An 11,632-nucleotide genomic window follows, 5' to 3' on the forward strand; every position below is an offset into this window, starting at 1 on the left:
ATGGCCTGTAGATCTGCAAAGTTATTATCTATGATTTGTAAACCATAATTGTTATGTGTGTTGAGTTGAGCCTATTGTCAGTCATGTAATCATGATTTTAAATTGTGATCATAGTCACGAGTGCGACTTTGTCACAATTCTTGATATTGTAAGAAATTACAAACAATTGCTATTGATGTGGTCATAATAACTGTGAGTGTTCAAAGATGGTTTTATTAAAACCGTCAATGATTTATGCTCAGTCTCCTTATACACCCTTTATTTGTGCCCCCTCACTCAAAATATCTCCTTTCGTCTTCTTCTTCCACGAGCAACAACGACGAAGATGAAGATGAGCTACCTGCGCGGGCGTCTTTCTCTCTCTTTCTTTCTCGATTCATTCATTCTCTCTCATCACACCTTGCATGGCCTCGGCGTGTGTGATGAACGCTACCCGTGCAACGGCGTGCAGGGATAACATGGTGGTGGCACACCTAAAAGTGATGTTGATCTTCGTCGTCTTCGTGACGAGCATGGCTGGGATGTCGTCGCTAGCGATCCTCGTCGAAATCTTCCGTGGGAAGCCTCTCTACGACAAGGCCATCATTGTAATCAACTATTTCGAGGCGGAAGTGATACTCTCAACCTCGCCAGTGTTGTCACTCCCGTCCGCCACCGATGTCGAACCTACTGTCGTCGCCAAACCCATTGGTGTCAAACGTTCTCGCTCTCGCTCTGAGAAGCCCTCACTCCAATCCCCCGACGACGTCAACCTCGAGCTTCTCTGCTACTTTGACAAGCTCACTGTTCCTCTCAATAAGCAGAAGCATCTCGCCAACATCGCCGTCGATGTTGTCCTCGACAACGTCTCCATCGCCACAACGCACCGCAAAACCCTAGAAAAGGACGATGTCATTTTCTGCTCCATCTTCGAGGCCATTAAGAAGTTGTTGAAGGAGCAAAATGAGGAAAGCGGACATTTTAGACAAAGCATTGCTTCAAGGTTTGATTCATTGGTGTTCCGAACAACTTGCACTACTGCGAAATTTATTAGCAAGTGTACTGAGTCACAAGTAATATAAAACGGTAAGAATCGAGTATCGAATCACAGGGAGTTTGTTTCATTCAGAAAAACGTTCATTCAACAAGTAAACATTTGTATAAAACCAGGAAATAGAAATAAACAAAGTTATTTTTTGTAATCCTAAAGTTAACTACAAAATTTGCTACCTAAATGTGAGAGATAAACAGATGATTAAAATGTTAGGTCCTTCTACTGAGTAACCTTATGTAATTAGGTATTTTTTTCTCTATTTAAGGTTGTTTATGTGTTCTATGTTGAGGGCAACTACCCGAAGCCACGATTTCTCGCATGAATGGGCTAATTCTAATTAAACCTCGTTCTCGGATCCCTCGTCGAACTTAGCCTAAATGAATTGCATTAAGATTACAACATATTGGAAACTAAATCCCTGCACTCCATGTCCAAACATACAGTTCTCTAGCCTGCCCTATCAAGTTCTAAGGATTTAAAACACTTTCCAATGCTAAAAATCCTAACTTTACACACACATGGGTGATCAGTCCACAAGCATGTAAGAATTAAATGTCGATAGAAGCAATGAACATATAAAAACAACTTTTAATAGATAGTAAAGAGTTTTACATCAAGGCTCAGCAGAAATTCCCAACAAGAGCTTTAGCCTTCCATGGCAAGTTATCACCTTTCAGCTACAATATGGGGTTTTGGAAGCAAAATTCAGATTACACAGTGGTGGGGATGTCTCCTCCACCTCTAGGAACCTAGAAATCACTCTAAAACCTAGAATCCTCTTGAAAGCTGAGATCTTTGGTGCTTTCTTGCCCTGTTTTTCCTCTGCTACGTCTCTTACGTATTCCTCTATTGCTTTCTTCCAAAAGCTCTCTCCTTTTTTCGCCAACTTCAGCTTTTAAGGGCTTTCTGTCCTCGAAGGCTCGCTTAGCGCCATTTTCACGCTAAGCGCGAGTTAGTGAATTTTGGCTTAACAAGCTAGGCGCACTGAGCACCAGAAGAGACAGATGACTCGCTGAGCGAGCTGATGGCGCGCTGAACATGTGAATGTTTTGCAGATTCTCTTCCAGATTCTTCCAACCCGCTAAGCGAGCAGAGTGCCTCGCTTAGCGGATGTTACTCGCTAAGCGCATATGCCTCGCTTAGCGAGACACCAGTTGCTTCAACCTTTTTATTCTTCATCTTTTCACATGAAACTAAAGTTGAACCACATTAATTCACAATATAGGGAATATCTACTGAGCAAAAATTAAACTAAACATAAAAATATGTACGAACCTATAAAAAGAACCATAAATTAGGGAAAAGACAAAATTTTATAAAGTTTTTCAATACAAAAGTTAGTTGTAAATGACGACTAACAATTAGCTCAATGCATTCCTCACTTATTGTTTGTGTTTGTATTTATGTTTCAGTTTTGATTTAACCATAAAGTTTTATTGTTTGCTTGTTTGACGAGAGTGGCTCTGTTTGATGGGTCAGGCAGATCATAAGTATTCTTGAAGTGGTTGCTGGGATAAGCTTGATCATCTTCAGGTATGATCCACGAAACTAGCATTATCTGGAGATTCTCTCAACACAGATGTTGTTTTAAGTCACACGAGGGGCATGGAGCGTCCTGCTTCTCATGAGGAGAGTTTCTCCAACTGGTAAGATGTTAAACTTGGTTTGCAATTGCCTATTTGGTGTTCCAAAATTAGGATCATGAACCATTTTCTTATGAGTATTATGAGATATAATTATAACAGTTTAATATCTTTTCTTCCTTTCTCTAGGGATGTTTGGATTGGGATCTACCACCAAAAAAGAAGACTGACATTTGCACAATAATGTACACAAGTGAAATAATTGGAGATCCCAAAGGTGTCATTATTAAGAATGAGGCTCTCATGGCTGAAGTGTTGTCTGTTGACCACATACTTATGTTAACAGACAGAGTGGCAAGAACTATTTCCCTTGAAGCTTCATTAGTTTCATGTTGTATAGCTTATACTATTGCAAACACTGCCAGCCGCCAGCACTACAAAAAAAAAAAGATATTTCCCATGGAATTTATTCCGTCGGAAAGTTTTGAATTTCCGACGGAATTTACCCACGGATAAAATTTTTGTCGGAAAGTATGAATTTTCAAAGGATTTTTCTGAAGGAATGAAATTCGTCAAAATTTAAAAATTATCCCCAAATAAAATGCCCCTAACCCTAACCCTTTGTCACTCCCATTTGCGAATTGATAAGGGAACCACCGTGACTGCTGTAGCTCAGTGATTGTCGTGGCTCCGTGATTGTCGTGCCTTCGTGACTGTTGTGCCTCCGTTGCACCTCCGCGACTATCGTGCCTCTGTGGCACCTCGGCTGTCAGCGCACCTCGCCAACAGGTAAGCCATTGGAGCCCAACCCTCTTTGTCGCTACTTTTCACCTCACCACTGTACTAACGCGAAACCATTGGCTTGTCTAGGTCTTCAATCAAACTTGTGAGGAACCAAGACTTTCTCAGGTTAACATACACTGTGAAGGAAAGTGGTTTCGATGTTCTCTCCTTTCTCTAAAAATATAGTTTTTTTATTGTCCCTGCATTGCGCGGTTAATCATTGGTTCGTGAGATAGTAGCAATCTTTTTTTATGCTTCAAGGTTTCTTTCAATTCCATTTTGATTTTGTGGTGGCTTTTTGTGTAGAAATTGTGTGAAGGGGTTAGTCACTGGGTATATGGAAAATGAATCTTAAGTTATTAATTTTAAAAAAAATATGAAAGCTTTAATTTGTATATGAAAGTGGGTGCGACAATTTTGATGAGCTTGTTCATGTGGTTTATAAAAATACTGTTGTGAGTGCTACCCTGGATCATGAAAATTATGCAGCATTCAATTGGGTTATGTTGCTACAAATTATTCAGCAACACGGCCTTGGCACACAATTTAGCATTGGTTCATGATATTGTAGCAATCTTTTTTTATGCTTCAAGGTCTCTTTCAGTTCCATTTTGATTTTGTAGTGGCTTTTTGTGTAGAAATTGTGTGAAGGGGTTAGTCACTGGGTATATGGAAAATGAATCTAAAGTTATTAATTTTAAAAAAATATGAAAGTTTTAATTTGTATATGAAAGTGGGTGCGAGAATTTTGATGTACTTATTCATGTGGTTTATAAAAATATTGTTGTGAGTGCTACCCTGGATTGTGAAAATTATGCAGCATTCAATTAGGTTATGTTGCTACAAATTATTAAGCAACACAGCCTCAGCCCGTGGTTTAGCATTGGTTCGTGATATTGTAGCAATCTTTTTTTATGCTTCAAGGTCTCTTTCTGTTCCATTTTGATTTTGTAGTGGCTTTTTGTGTAGAAATTGTGTGAAGGGCTTAGTCACTGGGTATATGGAAAATGAATCTAATGTTATTAATTTTAAAAAATATGAAAGTTTTAATTTGTATATGAAACTGGGTGCAACAATTTTGATGAGCTTGTTCATGTGGACAATAAAAATACTGTTGTGAGTGTTACCTTGGATCATGAAAATTATGCAGCATTCAATTGGGTTATGTTGCTACAAATTATTCATCAACACAACCTCGGTTCTACATAATGAAAAAAATTAATATTGTTTGATGATTAGAAAGTTAGTGAAAATATTAATGAACAAAGATAACATGATCGATCTCATGCAAATTCATTTGGAAGTCATTTGATATACTCTTCATAGTTGAATCTGGAGGGAGTATATCAATAACCAACTTTCTTAGTAGGCGTATAACATTTTTGTTTTGCTTATATTTCAATTGTTTCTATAAGAGTTTGCATCTAAAACGAAATAAGGGTTTTGATTGAAATTTGTTGATGTTTAGGAATAATCAACACTCATCCTTGCCCTTAGGTTCTGTGATTGCCATCTCTACTTCACTTGAATCCATGCATATTTTTATTCGAGTTATTATTATAATAATTTTTCCCTTTTATGTGTATCAGATTATAAGAAACTGCAATTTCTCTCTGCTAGTATGTTCTATTAAGTGATTTATTACAAAATCTTAATTTTGCTATACTTTGTGGAACTTGTGTTGGTCAAGGGTGGTTTTGTTCTTGATCTGTCTCATGTTTATTTCATCATTTTTCTGTTATTAACAAGTGATTTAACATTAACTTCCTTCTATATAAACCAGTGATAAGACCAAATTGTAGACTAAATCTCATTTTAACAATACAACCAATATTTGTTAATCAAAGTATTACTGTAGCAGTTTAAATACTCCTAATTTAATCATATCATAACATGCTGGTTTTTAACAGTTCATGAAATCAGAAGAGTTAACCTCAGAAGATATCAGCAGTTTACTGATTTGGAATGTGTTATTCATTCAGCATGATCAAATTTCATATAATTTGAAATGCGATTGTAACCTTCAGCTTAAAATATCATAGGCTCATTATATACGAGTATGGTAGTGGCAAGGAAGCGAAATTAGGTCCATGAAGGCACAAGTGGCGAGGAGTGGAGCATGTGAATATGGTTGAAGGAGAGGGAGAGAATAATAGAAAATGACAGGTGTCAATTGGAGAAAGGGAGGAAAGAGAGAGAAGGATTATATGATGGGTTAGGTAACAAAATAGGGGGTGTGAGGAAATTGATATCAATATTGACTAGGATGAGTGAAGAAGCTGGTAGATAGTCCCCAATACCTACATCCACACCTTCCCCATCCCCGCCTATGGGTAACATGCCTACAGATGAAGATGCTATAAATTTGGCGATGGAAGACCCTCTCCTTAATGATTGTCCTATGATTATGCTAATTAATGGAGCGTAAGTATTACACAATTTATATAATTATCATTATATATGATGCATCACATGATATTTTACTATTTTGATTAATTATCTTTTATATTTAGGTTTCATCCATCTAAGGTTGCGGCAAAGGCTGTCACTTTGTCCATTAGGCAACAATTTGGTCAGCCTTGGCCTACATGGGGAGCGATTCCAAAAGATCATCAAGAACTTTTTTTCTAGCGTTTTAAGGTAAATTATTCTTCTATTAATGAATTAGTTCAAAGGTTGAAATGGATAATAATGCTATTTTTTATTTAAACTGAAATTATAAAATTTGTATTTTTCTAATTGTGTATAATTTCATTACTTTGTATTACTTTAGAGAAAATTGGTTTGGAGACCCAAGGAAGAGAATGAAATAAAAAAAGCTTTTAACTTGAAAGCTTCTCATAGACTTTCTGAGATGTTTAGGGATGCCCGAAATGAAAATAAAAGGCCATATTGGATTGGAGATCGTGTTTGGAATGATCTGTTATCACATTGGAATGCACCTGAATATCGTTCCAAGTGTGCACATGCCAAAATAAATCGAGCATCTTAAAAGGGTAGGTGTATGCACACATGTGATTCTATCAGCTTGCAGGATCATGCCATTTGCTTGGTATGTACATTAAAATTATAATACATAGTTGTTTATACTTGTTTAACTTACCACTTAATGTTTATTTTTTAATGTTTGTTAATAGTTAGAGGAACTTGGTCGATCTGTATATGTAGATGAGGTCTTTCAGCAAAGTCATTTACGAAAGGATACTGGTCAATTTGTCGATGATAGATCTAGACGGACACATGTGAGACCATTATCTTGCATATTTTTTTTATTCTTTTAAATGTTTATTATATTTATGGAATAATAATTGTTTATGAATTACAGGAAAAATTTGAGGCTAGACTATCTCAAGCTAGGTCTGATGTTGCATCAAGTGTTGGTGAATCCCAACTCACTCCCTTAGACCCTGTTGAAGAACAAAGACTTAGGAGTCGGTGTTGGATTGCAGCTGCAGGACCAAAGCATAAGGGACACATATATGGTACTGGAGATCTTGCTCATACTTACAAATGCAGAAATGACAGCTTCATGCAGCATACACAATGATCTTCCAGTTGCGCTAAAGATGTTGCAGAGATTAACCGACTAAGGCATGAGCTGCGCTAATCAAAGGAGGAGATGCGTGTTTTTCAGTCAGTTGTCCTTCAGTTCTTACCTCTTGAAGCGCGAAACATTATTCATCAACAACAACAACAACCTCACCAGCAGCATCAAGACCAGCACCAACACCAACACTAGGCAGATGACCAGCACGAACATGATAACCAACAAAGACACTCTCCTAATGACTACTTTGATTACTGACTAAGCAACAAAAAATTACTATTGACAATCGACATTGAAGTCTTGCATTGTTTATCTTTTACATTTGCTTTCAATTTAACTTAATGATTTATTTATCTATGTTTTGGATTTATCAATTTTACTATTTCTTAATTATAAGTATGTATTAAATTCAAATTTTTATGGTAAATAATAAAATTCATAACATAATTGCTAAAATGTCAATCATAAATGATAAAAAAACAAAAATAATTGAAATAATAAATTATTTATAAAATTAAATTTTCGACGGATTTTTCATCGGAAATAATCCGTGCGAAATTTCTGACGAACAAATCTGTCCGAAAATTCGTCGGAAATTTTTGACGAAAAATCTGTTGGAAATAATTCGTGGGAAACTTTCCGACGGAAATTTCCCAAAGAAAGTTTCTATCGAAAATTTTCCACTGATTATTTCCGATGGATATTCCGTCAGAAATTTCCGACGGATAACAAAAAATCTGTCGATTAAAATTTCTTACGACCTTTTTTCCGACGGATTTTAGTCCATCAGAAATTGACAGTTAGTGATGGATTTTAACGTTTCCGACGGATTTTTAACGTTTTCGATGGAAAAATGCTGTTTTTTTGTAGTGCAGGTCAATGTTTCTTTGGTTGCCATGTTGATTAATGTCATAATGATTATCAAGTGGCAACATTGTCAACATAATAGTTAAAAGCAATAAAATGGGGAAATCAAACCCCAACTATTTTTCAATTAATGGATGGTGAAATCCTAATATAAAGTAAGGTGGACAGAAGTGCCTATAAAAAAATAAATAAAATTGAACATAATTAAGCTCACTTGGAGGTTGTAAGCAATTACTTTACTCGCATTAGACTAAGGAAAGTAATGTTATTCTCATCATTCCTCTTGGAAAAATATGGTACATATTTTAATCATATTCAAAATTAAAACAATGAGAAGATGAGTATGAATATCTAATCTTTGTTAAATTAAACATTGTAGTGCTGAGTACTGATAGTGAAAATATTTTGTGATATTTTTAGGCAGGAGAAGACGATGTGTACTTTTCCTTTCTTCCTATTGCTCATGTATATGGCCAAATAATGGAGACCTATTGCATCTCCAAGGGCTCATCAATAGGATCTTGGCAAGGCGTAAGATTTTGATTGGCGTCATGGAATTAGTTTTTGGTCCATTCTTTAAGTATTCTGTTTTTAATGACTCATGTGGATTTTTCTTGTTGATTCAAGCAGGATGTCAGGTTCTTGCTGGAAGATATTCAGGAACTGAAACCAACTATATTTTGTGGATTTCCTAGAGTTTTTGACTCTATTTATGTAGGTAAAACAAGAATGCTTCTTATGATCATCTTTTGTTATCTAAATCATGATCTTAAACGATGACTTTAAGATCTTTATCTTTGTGTGACTACATTAACTATATGCAGATGTAACTCATCTAGAATCTGGAGAGGACCCTTGTCCATCCATTGCTACTGTAAGTATTTCCAAAGTCCTTTAACTTATAGCTGACCATATATTTGGTCTTCTGATTATTGTTATTCTGGTTGTAGACTCCTAGGACTGGCTAGAAGTAACAAAATATGTAGGATTGGTATGTGCTCAGCCTCATCGTGAGGAACTTATTCAAGACCTTTTTAAATGTTGGAAGGATCCTCATCATGGTATAGTTTATGGTGGCGTGATAAGGTACTTAGTAGCAGCCTGACCATTTTCATAATTGGATTAAGTGGAAGGTCATATTTGCCTTTTAATTTTATGTCTTTGTTTTATTTTATTTTAGAATAATATAAATTTTCCTTAGGTATTAAAAATATCTCTAATTGACATTGTTTAAATTATCTAATTGGAATTTAAGGAGTATGCTACTAAAGTTGATGTGGATTTCAGAAGAAAGGTTGTTTGAGCAATTGGCGTCTCTTTTCAACTGATCCAAAGGTTTTATTTCTTGAACTTGAATCCAATCTATTTTGTTTGCAATGGTATATAATTAAGGTCAATAGTTTAGCTGCATGTTCAATTGAAGGTTGGATAATCACCAAAATCATTAACTATTTATAGAAGGGAATGCTTAGTTTGTGCTATCATTATGTGCAAAATACTAGTATATGGGTACCAACCTCTGCAACCACCTGCAGCACCTCCAGCTCCTCCTCCTACTTTGCAGACTGCTGATTCTTACTTTTGGATTATCTCCCTTATTGACTCAGATATACACAAACGTAAGAAGCCATCTTCTTCTTACATGGATAATGCAGTCAAAGCTGCATGCACTAAACCATCTAAACCACAGTTAAGATCCCATTGCTTCATTTTCAATGTTGCTTTTTCTTGTGTGTTGTGCTTACTTAATGCTTGCAGCTTTGTCTAGTTAATTAGTGAAATGTGTTGCCAACCTGTTGCTTTGGTTGAAACTAGAAAGTGTTTACTTTGGGAGTTTAGTTTATCCGCTGACTTGCTAGATTGGACACAATTGTGATTGATATTGGGCCTCCTGCTAATTGGGTAAAACTAAAGGTACAAAAAGCTGTAAGTTCTCTATCTTGAGTTCAAATAATATGAGTCATATATATAATTACTTATTTCAATGAAAACTCTTCTGTGCAGAAATATTGTTGAGGTATATGCTTTAGTTTCTGGCCTACTGCGGGAGGAGGTATGCATTCTGCTTGTTATATATTACTTCCAGACAAATAGAATTCAAGATGTTGAAGGAAGCTTTATTGAATATGTTGAAGGTCTTACATATGAACTTTCCTCTTCTTATGTTTGCTTGGAAAGTTGGACCAGCTCTAGCATGTACTCAGTCAAATTTCCAATCATCAAAACATCACCTGAACACTCGTTAGTTGAGCTTGTCATCGCTTAATTCAAGACATTGAGTTTTTAAAATTCATTAACATCGAGTTTTTAAAATGTTTTAGGGTGTGCTGCCTCAATTGTTTATTGAAATTTATCTTTGTGGTGTGAATCAACATATATGACATTGAAATAGACAAGGTATGAGACTTACTATTAGAAATAAATAATCTAAATAAATAATAAAATACTTTTCTTTATGTCTTTTGGGCTTATGTATTATTTTGTTAAGAATATGATAACCAAATTCCATGTGTTATTTTGGTTGATTAAGTCTGATTAATTATTATAGCCCTTGATATGGTCGAAAAACATGCAACTTTTTATAGCTTACAAACTTTTGGGTGGAAAAGTATTGTATGATTTGTCTTATTTCTAATTTGTTACATGTTTTTTGCAGATAAACAAACCACATCTTCCAATGGCATCTAGACAATTTTCCTTTAAAACCAGTGTCATTATTTCTGCAACATTTTTAGTTCTGGTGCCTTTAAGAATTGTCCTTTTCTACAATTTTTTTTCAACATGAGCTTTGTCAACAGAGTATGAGGGGACTTATTGTTTTTTTTTAGAGTTTTGAATTTACTTGATTTACCGGCTCTTGGCCATTGATTTGTAATCTTGTAGTAATCGCTTCATGGTGGACGGCTTATTCAATCGATGTGAGTTTTTTTTCATTTGCGTATAGACTATTTTTTCCCTTTACAATAGTTGAGACGTGAGTATAAGACTGTCAGTAGTATATCCATAATAGTAGCTAGATTAGGAAGATGAATTAAAAAATAAGTTTTTTTATTGAATAAAAATTATAGTGAACCCTTATGAATCAAAATCAATCCAAGATAATTTTTTTCATATTTTATTTTTAAATTGAATAAAAAAGTTTTAAAATAATTTATTGTATATTAATTTTATGAGTTTTTCGAAATAGTTTATTTTTTACAAAAAAAAAAACATTTTTAAAAATTATATTGCAAAATAAGATAGGTTGAGAGTTAAATTATTTACTAGAAGTTGATTCTCAAGAGCAAACATTTCCAAAATATCCTCCAAAAGAGTGAAAATTCAAATCCTTTAGTTAAAATTGTCTTCTAAAATGCTTTATATTTTCAAACATCCTTGATTTGAAATCCAAACTATATATATTTTATGCCAAAACATTTAAAATCCATTTGAAAAAATATATTCCATCATTAAAATTCATCTCAAATACAAATTAAGCTATTGAACCAAGATACATGAATATTTTCTAACAAATACGCTAATAGAAACTAATGTCAAAATATTTTATTTTAGGGTGTTTCGATGTTTTGAAAATTTTCAAGTGCCCCTGCTAAGATGGAAGAGATACCTATTTGTCGTAGCAATGTGCATGATTTCTACTTGGGCTCTTGCATTGCCAATTTCATATTTCCATCACATGGAGGTTGTTCTATAACTAATTAATTGTGTTTTTTTATAAACGTCTAGTTATGGACGAGCATGAATTAACTTATATGCGCATAACAATAATATCAAATTCTTATCCTAACACAATCCCAAAAAAGAATATTCTACGTCGGT

The sequence above is a fragment of the Glycine max genome, chromosome 18 (assembly GCF_000004515.6).
Source record: "Glycine max cultivar Williams 82 chromosome 18, Glycine_max_v4.0, whole genome shotgun sequence".
NCBI classification, from domain to species: Eukaryota; Viridiplantae; Streptophyta; class Magnoliopsida; order Fabales; family Fabaceae; genus Glycine; species Glycine max.